Below are 23582 nucleotides of genomic sequence, written 5' to 3' on the forward strand. Positions count from 1 at the left end.
CGACCCAAAAAAGGTCTTTATATTGCCTCTAAGTTGAGGGTTACAAATACCTTCCATGTAAAACTGAGGGGGGGAAATTGTGGTCGGTTATTAAAATTTTTAAGGTTAAACTGCTGTGTATGGGATTTTTTTTATGTTGCTGTATGATCTCTTGTTCAGTTTAAGATTGCTTTAGATTGGACAGGGAGTGTTTGTAGGGGTCTGAGGGCTGTCAGTGCTGTGAATGTTTTTCTTGTTATGGAGAAAAGGCTTTATCCATTGCTTATCATGTGCTAGAAGGGCTGTGCATGAGAAATAATTGCCAGGGAATAAAACTGCTGGCAGTTCTCATTTAATCCACTTCCATGGCACATACTTCAAGTGCCATACAAGTCTAAACAAGACTTAAAATAAAACAGGGATTTGTTTCCTTCTGTGTGAATTTCCCAGTTTGAGATGTCTTGTCAGGCAGGCAGAAATAATTATTACTGGGAGAAGATGGGAATTCTTCCCTCAAAGATACTCATTCATTCATTCACCAGGAGAACAATTAATGACAACTCACTAATGGCTGCAACATTTTATTTTCTATTTCCAGTGGCATGTGCAGACCCAGGCTTCCGAGTGCCTGGGTACTCCCTGCCTGGCCCCAATTACTTTGGCAGGGAGGCACGGTATGCTGCAGGGACCGGCGCTTCCCCCGGCAAGCCGATTCCCAGCCAAGAATAGGTTTGAGCTTTTGGCATTGAAGTAATGCATATGAGTAGCACTGGGTAGTAGAAATCGCTGATTGTTTCCAGCAAAGGAATGGCAGTTGTCTTTTAACTATGTAATTAATTACTGCAGATTTGGGGGAGGAGGGGGGAGAGTATTTGGGTTTCAGGGCTGAGTATGGGAGACTTCCTAATCGAGCAAACTTTTCCCTGCGAGATAAAACCAAGATGAAACGTGCAAGGAAACAGAAGGATCTTAAAAACAAATCTTCAAGAAAATAAAAATAAAAAGTAAATTGCTTTCTGGCTAGCTTCCTCGTTGAGGCTTTTACCCTGAGCCTGTGGGTAGAACTTTGGTTGTTAGATGGTCAGTCTCCCAGTATTTAGCAGCGTTGACTATGCTTTTCTACCGCCTTCTGTCACTGCTTATACGGGTTTTTGGAGTCCCTTTACGCACAAGATGTTTGGTCGAGCAAAGGGCAGGGAGGCTCTCTGAGGTGGGGTGAAATGGGGGTCCGCAACTGTATGTGTCATGTATATGCAAAAAAAAAAAAAAAAAACCAACAACAAAACCCAAAACATGTGCTGTATCTAGTACTTTAATACAGGGTACCAGTCTATAACCTGTTGTGGGGAGAGACCAATGTCCCTTCGTCCGATTTACTGACCCGGTGGCCCAAAGAAGCTGCAGACCTGGGTTTGGGAACAGCCACTTGGTCAGCCTGGAGCCTTGTCTCCTGGGCATCCACCAACCCCATCCCCAGGGAAAGGGGGATTAAGGAACGTAACTCTGAGCCGGCTCCTACACCGCTGGGGTGGTGCGGCACTGAGAAACCCGGTGACTCGGTCGGCGACAGCCCCAAATGTGTCCAAACCTGCCTGATCACTGGGTTGTTGCAAAAGTGGCTAAGAATCGTGTCCAAGCTGTTTAAAATAAATCCTGTTGGATAAGTTCAGTAGCTTAATAACAAAGAGATGTCAATGGAGGCCCGGAGCTTAAGTCTTTCACATCCGTTGAAAATGTTACTTTTAATGCATTACCTCTTCAGACTTGAAAGGAGGAAAAACCCAGTGCTAGCTAATAATGAAGTGATTAACTGTAATAATATGCTGCGCATTTGGAAGTGAGCCGTATAGGTGTAGACTAAGGAGGAAAGAATTTATACATTAATACGTATAGAAAAGTGTATTTTATGATTTAATTACAGTTCTAAAAACAGCAACTCGGAGAAGGAACATAATGCCCTGATGTTTGCGTTACTCTTGCACAAGGAAACATCCGAAGTTGGCCTGTAACCTACATTAATTAATGGCTTTTTTGTAGTTTATTTGTTTCTGTGCTGCCTTTTCAGTTATGCTGCTACGGCTGATCTTGGGAAGTGGAGGAGAGAGCCTGAGTTCAGGAAGGAATCGCTCCTCATCCAAAAAGTGCTGCCGTAGCAGAAACAGCCTTTGATCCCAGAGAGATGGTTGTGAGATTTAGGACTCGCAATGTTCCCATTGCTGAATATGTAATTTAGGTCACTGAACTATGTTTTGGTGGAAGATACTTATCTATTCCACTTCTTGCTGATGTCATGTGCTGGGAAATCAGATGTCAGAGTGCAAAAATACATGAGAGGCCAAACTTAAAATGGCATAAAATATAAATGGCTGGGTGACTGACTGCTTGCAGTTTGCGACAGCGGTTGTAGGGGATGAAGGTCACATCACTTCTGTACTTCATTGTCCTGCTCTATCCAAATTCTGATAAAAATAATAAAAAAAACCCACCAGGTTAGCTCTGCCTTTGATTTCTAGTCTCTATATGTGCAGAAGGTGAGTGGAGGACCCAGAGGAAATATTGTCTCGTACTTGCTACAGAGAACTCATCTCTCTGTTGTAACACCTCTGTTCAATTTAGAGAAGCTGAGAGGGTGTTAAATTCAGGTGTTTTCCCTGTGTCTCCAACAGATGCCCACTACCAGCAAGAAAGGTTAATTCAACCCAGAATATTCCTCCTAAAGAGAAGGGACTTTCAGATGCGTGATAGTGGGACTTTGCCAAGAAAGCGATGGAAGAGCCTAATATTGCTCAGGAGCCTTTTTACATAAATCGGGTTTCTCTAACCCTCAGGCTAACTGTGGATACCTTATTCTGGAATGAGTTAGTTAAATCATGCCATCATTTAACACAGTCATTGCCTGTTGGCAAGTGCTCGGCAGTGTGGGGAGGTGGATTTGGGCTGTAAGTGAGCTCTCCTGTCCCAAGCTTTGCTGTGTACACTGGGTCAGCTACAGAGAAATTGGAGGTTGACTGACTTGCTAGAAAAGTCTGCTTGAACTATTTTTTTTTTTTTTTTCCCCTCCTCTGGAATCTGCTAAGTTTTTACTTGGGGAAAATTGTTAACAGGGAACAAACTTGTGGGAAGATATGTAAGTGCTTATCTTAGTTGCAAAAGTACTCAGAAGTTAAACTGATAACAACAATGCAAATTCAAATAAGTAATAAAAAAAAAAAAACAAACCCCAAACCTCACCTTTGGGTAACAAAAGGAAAATATGCCTCCTAGATAATTCACCAGGCAGTGATTGGAAAACAGCAAGAGAAAAATAGGTTTTTTTCCTGATTCTCTCATGATACAAAAAAAATGCAAGCAGTTTTCCTCTTCCTTCTACAGAACTTCAACAAATAGTGATCAGTGATGCAGCTGTGAGAAATAACTACTTTTGCTAGCTAGTATTAGAAAATCCCTAATTTATAGCAGCAGCCAATGCCAAGATAGCAATCTGGATTTTGCAAATCAATCTTTGGGTTTGTAGCTGCTGAGATCTGAAGTATCAGAACTACTAAGTTCACATTTTCTGCTTTTTTTTTTTTATCAGATTCCAACCTAACTGTATCTATAAAAGCAACCAGGTTTCTAACACTGTGGCTTTGGATGACATGGAGCAATATAATTCAGTATACCTACAAATCAATAATAGTTCACCTTTTCAGTAAAAATCTGGAGATCTTAAAAAGTTAGGAGCAGGATTTGCCTTTCTTGTAATCTCCTGTTCCATTCCTCAAAGATTTATATACTGTGAGAATGTTTGTATAAATAATATATATATAAGCATTGTATACAAATGCACATATTTATTATTATTTGAATGTACTTATTTGTACTTCTTAATTGTTAATTAATCTGGCAAAAGCTCACAAAGCTAATGATGTATATTGTGTTAAATTGCACACTAAATCAAAGACACCGCCCTAGAATTTACTGTGAGATGTTAATTGCTGAGGTTATTGTCAAGTAGAAGGTATATGCAGCTTGGCATAATTTGTCATTTATAACAACTCTTCTCTTACTAAAAGTTACAGGATTTACAGATGAGTTGATCCAGATCACCTTTGTACAGCAGTTAATTATTAGCTCCTGCGCTACCAGCTTTCACTTTAAAATTACCTTCTTGCTCATTCAGCCTTGCTTTTAAAAACAGTTTAAGCTTTATGGAATATATTTGCCACCGAGGCTGCTGCATTTATCTTAGGCATTGGTGACTCTTAAACTCTACGCTAAACGCTTTCAACATACCTCAGAGTGAAGCTGTCGCTCTGAATTTCTCTCTCTCAAGAATTGATTAAAGTGATAATTCTTTAGCAGTTGTGGCATAAATACTGCTGGTAATCTCCCTAATGGACAAAAGGCACAAATAACCACTGATTTCAAATAAATTTGCAGTTTCCCTTTTCTTCATTAGCTTGCCATTCTGAAATAAAAAATCATGTCCAAAATAATTAGGAACTGTCAGGAAGATTTCCCATATCTGCAAGAACGCTGCAGAATTCAAACAGCAATTCAAAATGTTCCTGTGACTCTTCAAACACACTTCTGGCTGCATACAGCCTTTCTACATAAACACCGGTACAGGGCATGGAAAATAAACATTTGAGATTATTCACCCCCCCCCCCCCCCCAAAAAAAAAATCTTTAAGCTCCTATTCAATGAGACTAGGGTATAATTTTCCTGCTGGGGTGGGAGAAGGTGGGGAGGGAGAGCAGGCACATCCAAAGATTTTCTGTTTAGCACTGCAACTATGTTTTTAAGATGAATATATATCTGGTGTCTTGCAAAGAAAATGTATTTTGGAATACCTTCTCTCTCAATGATTTTTTTGTTATTTTTCCCAGATTATAGTAACTTTTTGTTTGTCAGTGGTTAGCAACTTTAACAAGTAAGATATATTGAGACATAATTCAAAATGACAGGAAAGGAGTAACCAATATATGGTACACAAATGACTCCCTGTTAACATGTCACGTATTACATCCTTTATTAAAACCAGCCTCGGCTCCGTGTCAGCAAACAGCGCTTACAACCATCACCCCAGCTCGGCTTTGTGATGGATTGTCTTAAAGCTTACTGGTATATGGAGTAAAATACTAGCATCAATATAAAAATACAATATTGTTTATATTATTTTTTTCTTTATATAGTCTTTGCAGGGATTTACATTCAAACAGTCTTTTTAATCACAGCTCATAATTTTAAATAGGCTTCCCAAGGCAGCCTGGATTCCAAACCTTGGAGGTATTTCAGCATCCATCTTCCGCACAATCAATTAATTTGCGGGTTAGGGCATACCTGACAAACTGCTGTCTGTCTGTCTGCCTCAGGTCTGCAACTTCCTTGCGTTCCTCCATCTACCCTAAGTTTTCATACAGCTTCCCCTGTACCTGGGATAGTAACTTTTAAAATAACATTTTGTTTTTCTTTATTATGACATTTATTACCCAACTTTTCATTCTTTAAAAAAAAAAAAAAAAATTGAAGCTGTGCATAAATCCTGAATTGATATATAAAGGATTCAAAATTCCCACATGCTCTGCTCAGTTTTACCCTCTGTACCCGACTTTGTTTTCCTTTGTGCTGAAACTGGAAAATCCTGACTCTTTATTCCGGTCTCAGTGCAACAGATGTCTCTGAGTCCCGTCCTTGGCGAATTTTTCTGAAGCAGCCAGTGAGTAGACACACTGTTACTGCTCAATAAGGGAGGACCAAGAAATGCATGGTTTTTCAAACGCTGCGTATATATTTCTGGTACCTGCATGTTTACACACAGATGCCAGGCATTGTTTTAAAACTGGCTGCTAGTATAAACGAGTCTATGTGCTATTATTTATTGATTACGATAATGCCCCTTATGCATCACGAAAGCTTTCATCAGAAAATAGGTTTTGTCGGGCATAATCTTTTCAAATATCCCATGCTCGAAGAAACCCGCGAGGGGTCTGTGAGCGCAAGGAAGAGGATGGGAGGGGAAGAGCAGAGCCGGAGCCGCAGCCCGGCTGCGGGTACGGATGCTGGCAGTGCCCGCGAGGGAAGCCCACCCCTGGGTATAGCGTTGGCAGTTTTCCATCACACGGCAGTACCGGCACACTGAAAAAAATGCCACGTTCTCTTGGTGAGAAAGGTGATGGTATGTTTATCACACGGTGAAGAAATAAATGGTAACCATTACAAAGGTGTATAATTCAGCAATTACAGTTATTTGTTTTTTTCTGACACCCCCTGCAAACAGTTATTGCTTCAGTCAAACATAATTTGATTATCTTCTTTTTTTCCTTTTTCCTGGTACTGTATATTAACAGGGCAAATAAAAGGGAAAATAGTGCAGTCCCTTGTAATAAAGAAAACAGCAGCAAACTATTAATGCTCTTTGAAAAGAGTAGTTTTAACAAAGTAAGCAAGAATCATTTTCTTTGGTTGAGTGTTGATTCCCTAGTGTGCTCTCAGTAAGTAATTAGAATGGCCCAGTGAATGTCAGCATCAGCTTGTTTATTCTCATTATTTTATCATTTTAAAAACCCTCTAGGTGATGAGACATGCAGTATAGAACATAATTACCATTATTAGCATACTAATTGGACACAAAAATAGGCCAACTACAAGGTAGCCAACTGAATAATTTCACATTAATCAAACACCATAGTGAATAAGCCTATTGTTAAATTGACAGCTACAATAATTGGCAATATTTCGCTGCGAAATATAAGAAATTCCTTGTAATATCTCTGCAATGTTATATAATTTAGTAATTTCCCATATTTCCAGCCTTAACTTTGTACACCTAGTTCAAGTTCAAGAAAACATCATGATAAGATTATTAGCCTATTATCAAGTGGACGAAGTATATAAAGACCTGCTTGTTAGCATTCAGGAATAGATCTGCACGATAAGAAAACAAAAAGGCTACCAATTCAGTTACTTGTTGCTTCAACATAGAATATGTACAAAGGTTCATGATAAGATTTCTTTTTTAACTGTATATTAAAGTCCACCTAGCACCTTCAAGAAGCACAAGGAAATGGTAAAGAAATTTAAAAAAGCAGGCACTAAAATACAAAAAAACCCAGTGGGAACTGCAGCTTTCATCCTCCAGGATAATTTTCTGGCTGAGGCTGGTTGGCTTTTAGTCGTGCATTTGTCTGGTGCCGTCCCCGTCTTGTTTAACAGCGAGTTAGAAAGTTGCAAAGCCACAGCCAGAAGTGAGAATTCATGAAATGCTCAGTTAATAGCAGGCAGGAAGGGAAAACTGGCCCTAGCTGTGTTTGGCTTTGAAAACCTTGGGGGAAATAGGACAGGAAAGGAGCGAGTGGAAAGGCGAGGAGAGACAAAGGTGGGGAAGGTGTAAGTGGGGGAAACGAGGGTTGCGGCAGAGGGAAGGAGACCGATAAGGAGAACAGAACCAGATGGTGAAACAAGAGGAGCAGAGCTAGGAGAAGACGAGAAGAAAGAAAAACAGTGAGGAAGAAAGAAAATAGTCATCAAGAAAAGGGAGGAAGAGAAGGTAAGGTGAGAGTCGGGGAAGGGAGAGCAGATTTGGAAGAACAATATTCTTCTTTTAAGAATTCAAAGGCGAGGGGGAACAAGTATCTCGCTGAAAGAAACGTTTCCTTCCCACTCCCTGGGCTTTTGGAGATGTGGAGACTGGGAAGAAAGGCAGAAAGGACTCGCTTTTAAGTTTCTGTTTATTTCAATAAGGAAAATGTTTTTGAAAAATTAATGTAAAAACTATATTTCATAAGGTTGCTCACATGGGCGTTGGGTGCTCATTAAGGATGGGGCACACGGCAACAGTACCGGTGCTGAGCCCCCCAAAGATTTTTGGATGGCTTCTTCAGAAGCACGTTGATGAAAGCCAAAACCATGTGGGTAAACTTGACTGATGGCACATAACTTTAAGTGAATGAAAGGAAAGGAGGGTCAGAAAGGGAAATAAAATGTCGGCATAGCTTTTACAAAGTGCCTGTTTTCGCAGAACCAGACCCGGCACCCACCGCGGTCGCTGCGAGCCTTTGTATCGGCACCAGGTCTGGCCTTTCTTGCAGCATTTGGAGAAGGGAGCCTGCACTGAGCACAGGCCAGCCAACTGCCTGAAATACCATTATTTCAGTTAAATAACTGATTTATTTCAATTTCAGTTGAGAAAGAGGCAAGTTTGGTCACTGAGAGGTTCTGGTAAGGGTGGCTCTTGAGATTCTCTGCTGATTTAATTAAAGGCAGAAGAAGCTTTCTGTAGGAAGTGGCCTCTAAGTTTATGCTGAAATTCAGCTGCCTTATTTTGAATGAAGCTGTAGGGAAAAAAAGCACTGCCTTACAAGCAATAACAACATATTTTTTTTCCAGTTGTTCTTCGCTTATTAATCTGATAATGGCTAATGCTCTGCTAACAATTGGGGATGCCTGTTAATATATCACAATCCCAGTTTATTGATCACCTGTTTTATTTCCCTTTGTAAAGCCAGTCTCTTCAGTAGCGAGCCCACGGTAAAAAAAATACATAAGACTACTTTAGATATCTCTTGGTACAGAGAGGAACCGCCATGGGAAATGTCAGAGGGTACTAAAGTCAGCTAATATATGCAGTATGTGCTCAAACTTTTGTTTTAAGCATGAGTGTGCAAGATACGGCTTTGATTTACTCGCTGAACTTGAGAAACATATCTCTGGGTGCTCATTGCTGGGAAGTCTCTTTCCTTTAGGTAACTCCATATCTATAAATGACCGTAATACCTGGGTCAGGGGGTCTTGAAAGATCTCTTAAAAAGTGATATAATCCACCTTTTATAGAGGAAAACTTACAGCAGGAAAAAGGAAGTGTCCCGTGCCAGGTTTACAGCAGAGTTAAGGATAACAGCCAAGGCCATATTTTTGCTAATACATTAGGATGGCTCCAAAACGTGCCAACCCCGTAGCTTGGAATAAAGAAAACGACAAAACTGAAAATATCCTTGACAAGATGTCTCTCTTAACACATTACGAGGCTGTCCAAACTGCGAAAAAAATCCTCAGCAGTTCCTCTCCTTCTGTCACAGAGTCTGTGCTTTGGTAGTTGAAGTTGCAGGGCTCTGCCGAAATGCTGCACATTAGATTATATGTGAGTAACAGCTCGTGGACAGCATGTTTAACGTACATTGTGTCTCACCTGATCCTTTATATGCTAGCCACCGAGGGCACCGCAAAATCCCCCAAAACACCCTGGTTAACACACCAGCTAGGTCTGGGCAGGGTGTTTGCCATAGGCACACACATCCATCGTATGTCGTTAACTGTATCTGTTACAAAGACATTGCAAATCTGATGTTTTCTCATCCATTAAATACACCTGAATGATTAATGAAAGCAATCCCCTACCACCTACCCCCCAAAAAACCCCAAACCAAACCCATAGCTGAAAGCAAAAGGAAAGAAGGATATTGTGCACATTCAGGCACAATAAACATAAAGAAAAACACTGCGAAGGATAGTTGTTGAATACATTTGAATAACAAATACATTTGAGGAAATCCCAGTCTGCTTGGGGACAGAGAAAAGGAAAATAAATTCATCACATTATTCACTGGAAATTATTTGTTCAGCTCTGCTCCTTAATGTGTCAGCTAAAGATGATTTCTAAGAGTGAAGATTTTCTTTTCTTGCTCAAAATGACTCAAAAAGAAATGAATATTCCAGCCACCAAGTGAGGTTAATATATGAGTTTCATAGCCATTTACTCAACACTGCTGTTCCCTGCAGAGTAATGGCACTGAGATGCATTCTGGGATTGCCAGGGGTGAAACCATAGTAGATGTTCTTGAATAATTTAGCAATGTATGAAAGCTTATTTCATCATCATCAACACAGTAATACCTTGCACCAATGGAGTGCTTTACGTTTCTGGTCTCCAAAGCTGTACAAGTATTCTCATTCCCATTTTTCAGTTGGGAAAACTTGAGAACAGAGACAAAAATCATTTTCCAAAGGGGTGAAGGCTGTGGCAGACCCAGCATAAAGATTCAGGTCCCTAGGAAGAGGCATCCATAACATCTGAGTTGAAATCTGTGTGGGTGAAGACGCTGCAGTTTAGACCTGTTTATGCTTAGTGAAAGAAGAGAAATAGATCTAAACAAAAATATTTTTTCTCTTCCCTTCCTTTTCTGGTAAAGTAAGAATTACATTTCTGGAGTAAATGAAAGTTAAATACATTGCTAGTACCTGTGCACTGGTTATCCTAAAGTGGCAGAGCAGATTCGCATCCAATTCTTGCAATGACAGGAGGCTGCACCCGCGTTACAGACTGATTATTACCATTAGGCTAAAGGAGCAGAGGAGCTCTCATGCCTCTCTTTGGGCTGTTTACACATGCATGTAGTTGGTAACTTTTTTTTGTGTTTAAAGAGTCTAACAGCTCATCAATCTTATTCTTCCCTGAATGTAGATTGGTCTTTAATGAGATCAATGAATAGTGCTGGTACTTCGCTGGCCAAAATTGTAAATGTGCTGTTGCATTTCCTATTTACCCTGTAGCACAGGGATTTCGGCACGTTACTGCTAATGTGTTTTGCATTCTATCGCTCTCTTACAAAATTTATGGCCAGAGCGAGACTGCAGGAACAGTATGGGCAGTCAGAGCTAGATTGTATTCTCTGTACTACACTCAGATTTTTTTTTTTTAATATATGGTTTTGAAATACTTGAAGGAAGGGAAAGGGAAATGCAGAGCAAAGAGGGAGCTGGGAATAGGAAACAATTTCAGATTAGTTTCATAAAAACAAAACTTTGGTTGCCGAGCTATATCAGACATGGAAAAAATAAATGTGGCTTAAAACAGCTTAAGAAAAGTGATCTTAACAGTGAGATGCAATGGAAGTACCTTTAGTTAGCCCAGATAAAAGGCAGGAGGAGAGAGTAGGCTGTTGGGCAGGGAAATTAGCAGTGGAACACCGTGCATTGTTAATTATAGCTCTGGAGTAGCCTGAAATGACTAGTGCTCTTCCAGCCTGGTCCCTTCTCTTCACTGTCCTTGTTAGCACTGTGTTTGGTCCTGTTCCAGCTGTGCATTAACCTCTATAACTAAGACCCTACATACTGTAGGTTTTGTTTCTCTAATGTGGCTCCTACGGCGAGAGCCATATGTATACCCCAGAGGTCTGACCTGGCAGGTTTTTCTCTTTGTGCACGGTGATGCAGGCTGATGCTGAAGAAGATATGTATCTGGTACTTTGACTGTAAAGTGGCGAGTTCTGTATTTTATTTTCTTTTTTGGAGCTTTCAGCCATGACCTTTCATCCTGAAGAAGGTCCCAAGGAAGTTGTATGTCCCACAGAGACCGACCTAGAAACTCTCACTGTGCCAGGGAAAGGAGTCGTTACTGGGCATCCTTTACATGTAAATCTTTTTTTTGGTGCATGGTGGTTCAAAGCCAGATAAAAGCTATAGTCCAAGGCCCTGACCTGACTCTGTATTTTATGGGAAATCAGCGGAGAGAGTTGAGGTAAGCTTGATAGGCTTCTCATGGCCCATTCTGGCCAAGTTGCATGCTGAATCAAATTTCCTACTGACTGACAGTTTCACCCCTGCGTGTGTACAGGCGTGATGATCAGAAAGAGTAGAAAATGTAGCAGATTTAATTCAAACAGATGAGTTGAACTCTTCAGAGGGTATCTGAAAGGTATGAAGCAAGTGGTGGATAAGAGCCCAAAAACCCTGAAGGAAGCAGAAGTTGTATGTGTGGCAAAATCTTAGAAAGATGAGAGATGTCCAACAGATGAGCAACAGGAATTGCACATCTCCAAGACTAGGTGGAGACCTTGCATGCAGAAGAATAGGTCGGTGCTGCTTGTGTCACCATGGGATGTTCTCCTGAGCTTGCCCTCGGGGTGAGCAGTTCATCACCGTGTAGCTCTGGTATTTCCCAGCTCTGTGCCATTTCTAAACATCATTAGCCTTGCTGTTATTGTACTATTCCCAGTGACGCTGCCTGGGCAATAGTACCTGACAGGTGGTAGTAGTAAGGCTAGATAGGCTGTTTGAATAACTTGGTGAAATGATTTCTGGAGCTCCTGCCTCCCAGATGAAATGCAGCATGGCTATTCAGGAACCCTGCAAATATATGGGTGGCAAGCATGGTATTGCTAAGCCATGGCACGTTGTGTCTATTAAATCTGAAAAATGGGAGGGCTCTCTCTTTGGAAGGCAGGCAAATACTTAGGGGGTGTTGAACAATCCGTCAAATCAACCACATAAAAATTAACTTGGGAAATTTGAGAGAATGTTATTGTATGTGTTTTCTGTCAGAAAAAAGTGATAATGTTCTGAAAAGGACAAAAATGTGGAGAAAAAATGACTCTGCACCTCCTGAAACCTGGACTGATTAAAGTTAAATGCAGCCATGAAAATCGAAGAGCTCGTTGAAATCCTTCAACGCTGCTCAATGGTGCTAAGCCTATATAAAGCCAATAGAGAAGATTTTCTGAGAAATCCCTTAGTACGACGGACCCCTCAGTAGCAAAGAGCAGGCTGGTATCTGTTCATCTCTTGGCTTTGGTGAAGAGTGGGTGGCTTGGATGTAAAGGACAAAGTACAGAGCTGGGGCATAAAAAGAGCTTCTGCATCCTCCTGCTTACTAGAAGTGGTACGATGGCAAGTGGAGGTTATGTGTCGGAAGACCCCATTTACGGAAACTTCGACTTCTTCCCTTACACCAGGGCCAAAGTGTGGCCGAAGCTCAGTATTTCCTTTGCTGGATGCAAATTTGCCAGGTCAGCAAAGTCGTCCTCCAGACAATGTCATTTCATGAGTCGAGTGGAATAATGTAGATCGTGATAGCAGAGAGAAGGCAGATAAAAACATGAACAGCTTTTTTGGGGAGGTGGCCCAAATTCTGTTCTTTTTTTACTGTGACATAAATATGCAATAAATCCCTTTGGACCAAAGGTTTCCTCAGAGTTCATACTAACCTTAATCGATTGTAGTATTTAGCCTTCATGCGCTGAATAATATTGTTTTCCATGCGCTGCTTCCATGTTAGACCTATGTTATATCTTATGCTCTTAACTGAGCTCCTTCTGCAAAGAGGACATTTTCTCTCCACTGCTTTGTCCAGCATTTAAGTGTACATCTTCCCTTTAATTCTGCACACTTTTTTTTAACAGTCTGTCTTTCCATCCTTAAGTATCACTGAGTTGCCAGATAAAACAGTTATTGTTCCTATTACTAGAAGATGGTAATGGATTTATGTAAAACTCAGACAGTGCCATTGTTCTTGAAGTCCATTTTATTGTAATGAAGTTCAGCTCTTAATATTCCATGATCTTCAATGTCCTTTACAAGTAACTTTTTATAAATTAATCTATAATAATCTAATTCAAGTCAGTTAAAGTGGATAACTATACTCCAATTACGATATTGGGAAGAGTTTTTACATAATGGGGGCTTTTATATAGATGGTTAACACTAATACTGTAGTTTACAACATACTGTATGAATCACTAATTAAATGCCTAAGTAGCAATAATGGAAGTGGAACTATCAATACAGAGAAGATATCAATGATGTAAGGCATTAATAAAACTTTATGGTACCATTTAATCTTTTTTTATAGGTACTCCATTATGTCAGTGAAAAGAAAAGGCAGAAAAACAAGAAAGTGAGAAAGAGTGGAACTTAAAGGGACCAGGAAATGGAAATGAAAATGTACTTTCCCTTGTATCTTCCCCACAAAATGGGCGAGAGAGAAAAGTAACACGAAAACTGCCCAGTAGAAATAAATTTATCGCATTTCTATAAAGATGGTTGTCCACTGCAGCTGAGTGGTTTAAATGCTGCTTAAATAACCTATATTCTATGACAGAAATGAAGGGCGGCATAAATAGTATCTTCAAAAGAGGAATACGATTTTAGTAACGCACTGACCGAAAAGGAACAGCTAAACTGTTGTTTTCTTGCTATTGGCCAGCAGAGATGACTAGCAGGGTAAATATATAAACATTTGTATTGGAAGGAAAAACCATTAACGAAGGTATTTTATTTTTAAGCCAAAACACAAGCTTGGCTCTCGGTGCTGCCCAAGGACTGTTCGAGGCGGCCGGGCTGCTCTCCTGACAGGACATCTCCTCTGTGTTCCTTGGACGCCGTCCAGCATCCCCTGCAGGAAAGCAAGCTGCCCATTTGCATATCAAAGCAGAGGAATAAGCCAACCCCAGTAGACCTCTAAAGGGAAGTGAGAGTATATGGGAATTTTTAGTTTTAACAACTCTCAATAAAAAAAAAAAAATGACCACCTCCATTCCTTTCCTGCAACAGTCGCTTCAAATGCTTTTGCAACACATTTGAGCAGAAACAATTATTTAACCCTTCAAATCCCCTTGCAGAGTGTTTCGGTCCTGGCTGTGTTTTGGCAAATAAAAGGATGAGATTTCTTTTCTGAAAAATGCACTTGATATCAGTTCTACACAGTATTGTAAAAATTATTGCACTGAGACCTCCTACACACCTTGACGTGTATTAGAAGTGTGCAGTAGTCGGGCTAGTGGTTTCATCCTCGCTGTTGTTGAGATGACATGTTTATTTAGCACAAGATTTCTAGCCTCATGCCTTTCTGTGCCTTGTAGGAGGTATTTGACATCATCTGCATGGGATATTGTTGCTGAGGTTTGACTCTGAACTCCACCTTTCCTGCATGTCCATCGCTGGGCAAACCGGAGCCGACAACCTGACTCACAGCTTCTAATAAAAATAAATCTTTCTGTATTATTTTAAAACTATGACTTCAATATAGGTAGATGAAGAGGCTATGAAAATTCTTTGCCAATATCAGTGAAGATTAGATCCGAGAAATAACGTGTCTCTGTGATAAGAAATTCATTACTCCCCTTGCCCATCAAACGCGGCTGTTGGCAACCCTCTGCCTCGAGTACACGGGAACCGAGGACATCAATAATCCTGTAAATTTGTAAGTGAAACCAAACCTTTGTGCAGACTCCCCCTTCCTCCCGTGTATTGCTTCATTTCACAGCCACCACATCTGCTCTCTTCGAATACCTTTGAAGACCTGCCGGAGTTTAACTTAACTGTTAAGTTTCTGGTGTTTGAAGCTAACCCTACTTCCACTGAATGGGGTTTGATGTATTTTTGTTGAATGACATATTTAGCTGAAACGTGTGAATAAATACAGCTCTGTCTCTCCGTACCACCAGACAAATCCTAGGCGTGCCATTAATAATACGATCAAACCTAAACAGTAATTAAAAGGTAAGGTACCTACAATAGGATGTAGGGTTTCCCATAAGTACAGCTTTGCCCTGCGTCATCACGTGAGCAGAGCTCAACTGTGGTCGCCTGCTTTTCTTCTGATGTTGTTCTGATTTATGATTTATCAGCAGTTACTCTAGAGCAACCATTATCTACTGGCTGCCACTAACAATCAATCATGGAATAAACTTCTTATCAGAGAAATAAACATCATTCAAATGCTTTAGAGTGACCAGAGGTTTTCCCGGACTTAGAGGAGGCTACGATTGTCTTGCTTGTTCTGGAGTTCAGTGAAAGAAGTTCTGCCACCAAGCTTCAAGTCCTTCAACCTTCTCCAGTCTTTCAATAGCTCTTATTTTTTCAGAGGTTTCTTGGTAGAATGTAGAGGAAAAAGGAGAAAAGATCAATGAAGGTTTGCTGCAATTTAATAGTTTTAGCCATAGAGTCCTCTCACTTCTGATGTTCTTGTCCCTCATGACAGCTGAGCCCTGTATTGTGTAACGTGCCATAAACCTGGGACCCCATCGTAGCTTGTTTCAGAAATCTAGAAATAGCACTAATGGACAATAAAAAAAAAAATCAATGAGAAGCATGGAGGCTCAGCCGTGTCAGCAGGAATGGCTGGAGACCCTGAGCTGAGCGTAGGGACCGCAGCAGGACCTGGCCCCGCTTTCCTCTGCACAAATCTCTGTAAATAAAATCATGGCATGCAGCTACGCTGAGGAAAGACAACAGGCTTACACTTAAGCAAACTGAAGCTGTGACCTAACTTTTATCTACAATTTTTACATGAATCTCTTTTTTGGTATTGTGAGGGGATGGACTATCATTCTTCTTTCTGGGAAGGTCTGCAGGCTTTATACAGGGTGAAAGTTTCGGTAGGAATCGGGTTCATCTGGGTCAAACTTTTTTGCCTTTTTTTTTTTTTTTTTAAATTTTAAAGGATGTTTGGATATACGTTGAGACTTTCAATGCTGCTTGTTATGCTGCATCCCTGTTTCTTTCGAACACACCTACACCTTCAGTGTCACCTCCATTTAGTTTATTGTGCAATAAGATGTCATGTTTAATTTTATTTATGGGCTTAATATTCAAGTTTTTCACAAGTAATTTTTCCCATACGGGCCTTTAGAAATATGTTAGAAAAATCATTATGTACTGCTGTTAGGAGTAATGCATTAATAAGCAGATTAGCGTCCCGCTGATGGGCAAAAATCTGCTTTTAGCACCACGTGAAGGCACTTGGTCCAAAATGAGCCACGAACCAAAGAGTTTACAGGTTATGGATGACTGGAGCATTATAATGTTGTGTGCACTATCAAGTGCAATGCTCCCTCCTGTTTTAAAATTAAAATATCTTAAATGTGCATCATTGAGTCTCTCCCTGCCTCTGTTAATAGGCTTTTCAGCCTGGTTTCTCTCCCCAGAGAAGTTCCGTGCTCTTTGGGAGACTTGCTCGACTTGGCCAGAGCCGGGGAGGTGCCTCTGTGCTCAAAAGACTCCTTGACTTCAGCTGCTGGGTCGAAGCAGGAGCCTTCTGGGTTTGGAGTGATCCCTTTGCACAAGCATGAATGCATGAAGCTTGCCTGATACTGTATTTTTTTGTATAATTCATTAAGAAGCAAATCTGGTACTAGCACCTAATGTGATGACAAAAAATTGGTTTTCTGTGCTGGTCCCTTCGCTGGCAGCCCATGATATCTCTGTTGGCTGGTAGAGTTGGTGCTGTCCTTGAAGGGTTGCCGCTAAACTTCTCTCATTGCTTGTTTGTGGCTGTGCGTGTAGAAATCACCCCTTTTGCAGCACTTTAGGCCCTTCTTAAATGAAACCTGTTGCAAGTTTGAGACTGGGATTGACAGGGTAAGGGGAACAGCTGTGATGTTCCTCTAAAGCTAAATGTTGCCGGTTTTGCATAATCTGCAAAAATATGTTGTCAGGACGAGAGATCCAGCTGGCGCTCTGCCACCTTCCCCCTCCGCAGTGTGTGCTGCGGGAGCGGGCGTATCATCTGGAGAGCGGAAGGTTTATCTCTGACACCGAGGTGTCAACTTAATATAGAAAAAGAAAAAAAAAATATATACAGTAACTTGCAATTCTTCTTGCACCACGGCCGCTAAAAACAAAACAAAAGGAGATGCAGTTTCCAGTTCTGCGATGCTGCAGGGTTAGACGTAGCCGCGATGGGAATAGAGGGGCTGCACGCTCGCTGCGTGCTGCGGTGTTAGCATATGCACACCACAATCTTCTTAATACCCATGGTAAATCCCGCTGTCTGCTACAAGCTCTGTTTTGAATGTTAGGCTTGTTTGCCTTCTGTTTTTTAAGCTTATAAACACTTTGGGGCTGAAATTCCCACAGAAGGTAACAAGAGCTACGTTAACCCTCTGCAATGGTCTATTTAAATGAGATTATCTTGGGCAAGTGGGGCAAAAGGACCGAGCGAGCAGGCTGGCCGCTGAGGAGTGGGTCAGGTTTGGGACCGCGGTTACTCCAGATTGGCATTTCCAGCAGCACAGCTGCATTGAATTCGGTGGGGATTTATGGCAAGCATATGAGTAGAAGATAACAACAATTTTGAGTGATTGATAGGTTGATGTTGCTCATCTGCTTAGATCCAAGGGTCAAGAACTGTTGTTTACACCTGAGCTCTTATTTTAAGCATGCTGGTGCTACTACTTGTGGAGGCTGACAGAGGGTTTGATGTGAGTTTTCCAGGATTACGTTTACTAGCATCCATATATAAGGTTTTGTGATGTTATAAAATGCTGTTACGCTCTGAGAAAATAAAATTCTGATGGAGGCTGCAACTAAGCAGGTGGTTTGGTGTGGCTCTTTGTTCCTGGTGTTGTACCAGAACACTTCTGGCTTTGGTGGAATGAATAAGGAATCAAAAAAACTCACTTTGAAACCCCTGTCACAGTTTTTTAAACAGTGTATGTGAAGGTAGCAGTTGGTTATTAGTTTTAATTAGCATAAAAAGAAAGATGATGCCAATATCTGCACCTAATTTACATCTTAGACCAAAATGCTATTGGTTCCAAAAGATGTTAGGCAGAAAAAAAACTGAGAACAGGATGAGAGAGTAGATGTGCTGATCCAGCCAGCGTGTAAAGGAGGCAGGTTTGACTTTTGTGGTGAGATTCATGGAGAGTAGTGAATATAAACCCTGTAGCAAGGATTCCGAGGTGGTTAAGCTCAAGAAAAAGATTGATCTAGAACTTGTTTTACTGTTGCTAATCTCTATTAATAATGAAAATTCCTGAAATGGGGTAAGTTTGATGGGTGGTGGGTAGAAGCTGTGATTTTCTCTTACGTATGCGTGTGTGCAGATGCTAGGTCTATGGCTTGAAAAAGAGGAGGAGGACAGGTGTAACGGGCTCTTTCCTAAGACGTGGCAAAAAAATGACTTCCCCTGGTCTGTGGGCCCCTCGGCGAGGTGTTCCCGGCTCTGCGTCTTCCCGATCCACGCCGGCGGGCACGTCCCGGCAGACGAGGCTGGGCTGCGCTTCCCCACGCGCGCGCCTGCGAGAGCAGTGCTCCCGAGTCTCGCAGCGGTGCGCGGAGAAAAGGTGCTAAGTGCTAAAATACCATGAGGCTATATAAATACCAAAGGTGGGTTCCACTTTATCTTATCTAAAATAATAGCAAATCCCTTCTCTTATTTATAACCCTTTATATATAGAATGTGCACATATAAATCCTGGAGTCTAGCAAGGAGGCTGCTTAGAGATTGCTTGCCCTGTGTTGTGAGCAGACTAATAGTCAAACCTTCCCCAAATTTGTGCATTCTTCTTCTGGTGATTCTTGAAGTCTGTTTTATTTGCTACTGAAATATATACTTAATCTGATGGAAACCTGCATGGCCTTTTTTTTTTTTCATCTCACTGATTTCCCTCCTTTGGGTTGTTTATCCTTCAAATGTGTATTAAAGGGATGAGGAAAATATTTACTGAGCTGTTAAAGAATGGGCCATAATCAGGGAAAAAGTAAATTCACCATCCTTCTTTGGCAAGTACATTTCAGTATATCTCCTAATAAATCACCTATATGAAATGAAGGTGTGAATAACACCTGCTTATGTACTACAGGATGATAAGAAAGTAATACAGCCAGAAGTGGGGTTTGGAAGGACTGGGCTTTTAGTTGTGTAGGTTAGGTTTGCAGGGTGATGCTTTAACAAGGTATTTTCTCTCCAGGGGTTTTAGCTTGCAATTATTATATTGTTACACAATTATATATTCTCAATAGATTATATTATTGTAATATTATCATAATTAACTTGCAATTAGTATATTATTACACCCAGTGTAATAATGCAACCAATGATTGATTAATAGACTGTTTTTAAATCCAAGAGCAAATGAGGCTACCAGAGTTTGAGAGAGAAGCAAGTGCCTGAGTTATGTTGGAGGGCAGACACCACCCTTAGTGAAGAGAAAGAAAGTAAAAGAAATAAAGCAAGGTCTTCAGAAACACTGCAGCTCTAAATCCATGCCAATGCCATGATACAGAAAACAATTTAGAGGTCTGACTTTATGTAGCTTTCGGCCAAAATTTTAAGCTCAGGTGTCTCATGTTTCAAGCAGTAAGATTGTGTGGTTTTTTGTTTCAGTGAGAAATTTAATTACATGCCTATGCTGAGCAATTTCTGTTAGGATTAGCAATTTCTGTTCTGCCTGCTCTACAGTCTCTGAATGTGATGATGATGATTCTCATTTGCAAATAATTTCAGCATTTCTTCCTATCTGCAAGGCTGAGAAGGATGGATCAAAACAAAATGTGCTTTCAAACAGATGCATGCAAAACAATTGGCTTATAAACAAAATGACTCAGAAAATACAGTTCTTTAAAAAATTCTTATTTCTACACTTTGCTAAATCTTTATTAGAAGATGATAATGTAACATTTTAAATGTGAAATCCAATGGTATCTTAAAACACTTGTAGAATACCCCCCAATGCTTTAGTATAATGGTCTGAAACAAAAGATTTTAAAAACATCCTTCGTCATCTCCAAGTAAAATGGTACTTTTTCTTTTTTTTATTGATTCCTCTGCCCACCAACTAAATTGCCCGCAGAGTTGTTATTATTTTAAATAATGAAGGATTGAAATGTTAGAGGAAGAAAAGGCTACATCCGCTATTGTTCCTTCCAACGTACCAAGCTTGGTTAAGTAACTTGAGCTTTTTCATTTATTTAATATATCTCAGATTGGTATCTACTCAAGTCATAACAGCTTACCCCTGCCAACAGGCAAGCTCTGTAGAATTTACTACAGTAAAATGCAGGCATGCTTCACGTAGCCTTAATTTGTTTTGAGATCCCATCTTTTATCTATGGAAACCTGCTCTCTCAGCAGGATGAACTTCTCTGTGAGAAAGTAAATTGGTTGTAACGTGGCGTGGGTCCCAGCATGCAACGCTTATTACAGCTCTCCCTTCTGATGCTTCGCAGGAATGGGTGGAAGAAAGAGTTAAATCAGCCTTCAGCATCTCGCATAATTATTCCTGGCCAATTGTCTCCAACTGGAAACTCACAATTTGTTACCACTTAGTTGGTTTCAGTGAATGAAGAGGATTCATTGCTTTTTGCGGGCGTTCAGATCTTTTGTTCACAGTTTCGAGAAAATTGCAATCTCTTTTCTTGCTACTGTTCCAGCTTTAGCCATGCTTGGTTAAGTCAACGCTCAGGTTTCGCTGGATTCACATGTGCTAATCTGATAGTGTGCAGGGATTTTTTTTCTCTTCACTGATTTTTTTTCTCGAGTGTTTTAGTTCCCAAACAGACACTAGCAGAGAATTTATTTTTACAGTCTTAATATTGTTATGGTGACTCCACTTTCTAAAAGTTCCCTGTCTTTATGGGCTGGCCGTTCATCTGAATCATATGTTAATGTTTTCTGAGCTTCATAAGAGACTAAATAAATAAAAAATAAACCACTGGTATAGGCATAGGGTAATAAAATTGATGGAGCGACATTATATGAACCAGTATCCGTGTGCTTGTTTATAGGTTAGTTAACTTTTTTGAGTGGTGTCAGTAGCTCCTATGGGATAAGCACAGCTTGTGTCTTCATGGAAAAGATCCCAGAAAATTTAGTAACTGAAGGGTTATTTTTTAATAAAAAGTGAATGAGTTGTAGTATGCTGATTCTGATTAACCAACTGTGACAGATGGTAATTCTTCTCTTTAAATGTGACTTAGAGAAATTAAATTCAAGGTGATTTAAGAACTCTTTAAGAATTGCCGAAGCCAACTTAAAGAAAAAACAAAAAGCAGAGCAGAACACCTTGAAGTTTGCTTTGTTTGTGCTTGCGGAGGCATCTCTGAAGACGGGGAGCCAGCTTCGTTCCCAAGTAGTCAGAGGGACCTTTCCACTCAAGTGTAGTTTCCAGGGTCTTTTTTAGCGTGCTATAGTATCAGCCCAAGAAATTTGTCTGACGGTGCAACCTTCTTTTAACCTGAAGAATAGTAATTTATTATTATCTCAGGAAATCATGCTACTTAAGATAAATGTTTTGGAGCCAGAGGAGTGAATTATTACACATTTTCTAGGAGATTCGTTAGCTGAGTTCTGCAAAACTTGTGCCGTATGTCTTTTGAAAGCCTATTTGTGGGGCTCGGATCAATACAGGAGGGCTGAGACCTTCCCATTGTAATTCTCAAAGCATCGATTTGTATTTGAGATTTAAAGGGATCTCAATTTACCAAGGCAAAACCAGCTGTGTTCATTTGGTTTCATACTAACAATCTATGAATAGTGATAGATTCTTCTTCCTCAAATTGAATCATCATAAAGTATGAATACATTATCTCAAAACTGGACTCAATGTCACTCTAAAGATATCTGAATCTTACTGTACTGCCCAATTAGATTGCTTAAAACGGGGTGTGAAATCGCAAACTGAGCAAAGTTGGCATTTCTTTTTATGGTAGGTATATGCTTGCATGATTTATGCATGAAATCAAATCGTAAACCTTTAGGGGATTTTTGCTAATCGTGTTTCTAGAAATAGCACACAAAGACAAATAATGGGCTTCACAATCCTGATTTTTAAAGTCATAAGAAAGCAACTTGTAAGAGGTTTGGGAGTTATCTGAACCTAGTTGGTAGGACAGCATTTTGCCAATTGTCGCTAACAGATCAAATACAAGCTCGTACCTGGGCAGGAGCGCTGCTTGTGGCAATACCGAGCCTTGATATCAAGTCTTGTATGAAGGGATGCATCCTGGAAGGAGCAGAGCAGTGCTTCCCTGTGCTGGAGCAGAAAGAGTTTGAATTCTTGCATGTATTCCTATCCCAGTCATTTAGCTGATATGGACGTGAAGAAGAAAGTGAGCCAACTGCAATGGTGTGATGTTCAAAATTGTAAAGGTTTCCCAGCTTTCCAGGGTGACTCTTTTCAGCTATTACTCTTTATGTAGCTGAGCTATTCTAGTACAAACATAAATCTCTTTATTTATAAAACATAGTGTTTCAGCGATTTTGTGTTATCTTGGTGTCAGTGGTTTCAATATGATCTCTTGAAATTGCTTTTGTCAGCTGTGGAGTAACTGTGAGTTGGAAATACATATTTATTTATGTGTATACCTTTATATTTTGCGCTACACATGCGTACGCGCACATATATATTTATACCATATACTGTTTTCAATCAAGTTTTAGTCCAATTCTTGCCCTGATTCTATCTATTAAAAAATTATGCACTATGCAAAATTATCCATGGCACAGGGTAATTTTTGGCCTCATTGCTAGTTATGGAGTTTGAAGCACAGGTTGCTTCGCTTGGACACAACTGATGTGTTCGTTTTGCCTTTTCTGGTTGGATGAGTTTACTCCTCTAGAGAGGTTTCTAGCGTGCATGTTCACAGGTATTAGTTGAAAATATTAATTTTCTGCAGGCATTCTCTAATATGCACATACACTGCTGGTTGTTTAAACAATCCTGTCACTAAAGGCAGTCTTATGGGAAAGGAAGTTCTCTCTGTTTTCTGATAGTAACTTTTTTTCTTGTAAGACTCGTGCACGTGCAGTCTTCCAGAGTAATCCCAAACTGCCTTTTTTTTTGGACGTACTTGCCTACGATGCCCAAGGGTTAGACCTGAGAGCTGTGACCCTTCTGATTCTGCATTCATAAAAAAGATTTAAGAGTTTGAACAAATTGAAGCAACTTTGTTAAAAATACGAAGAAATATTCCCAGGTTGTTTGCAGGTGTTATATATAAGGCTGCTGTTTGTTAGCAGTAATGTTTTGTGGTTTGGATAGTCCATGGTACCCAGGAATCTGAGAGTCCCTGGCAGATATTGATTCAGTCTCGTTGTGTCTCAAGGTAAAAGGTAAACATT

The 23582-nt window shown here is 40.3% G+C and overlaps 1 long non-coding RNA gene across 6 annotated transcripts in view; it reads left to right on the forward strand.

Annotated features, from left to right (window-relative positions):
• The first annotated feature begins 7182 nt into the window (after window positions 1–7182).
• Window positions 7183–23582, forward strand: part of LOC128153904 (uncharacterized) — a 108914-nt gene continuing 92514 nt past the window's right edge. For all 6 annotated transcript variants that reach the window (XR_008239148.1, XR_008239144.1, XR_008239143.1 and 3 more), the window contains exon 1: window positions 7183–7511. This is a non-coding gene — a long non-coding RNA (uncharacterized LOC128153904). The remainder of the gene's footprint in view (window positions 7512–23582) is intronic.

The sequence above is a fragment of the Harpia harpyja genome, chromosome 18 (assembly GCF_026419915.1).
Source record: "Harpia harpyja isolate bHarHar1 chromosome 18, bHarHar1 primary haplotype, whole genome shotgun sequence".
NCBI lineage: Eukaryota > Metazoa > Chordata > Aves > Accipitriformes > Accipitridae > Harpia > Harpia harpyja.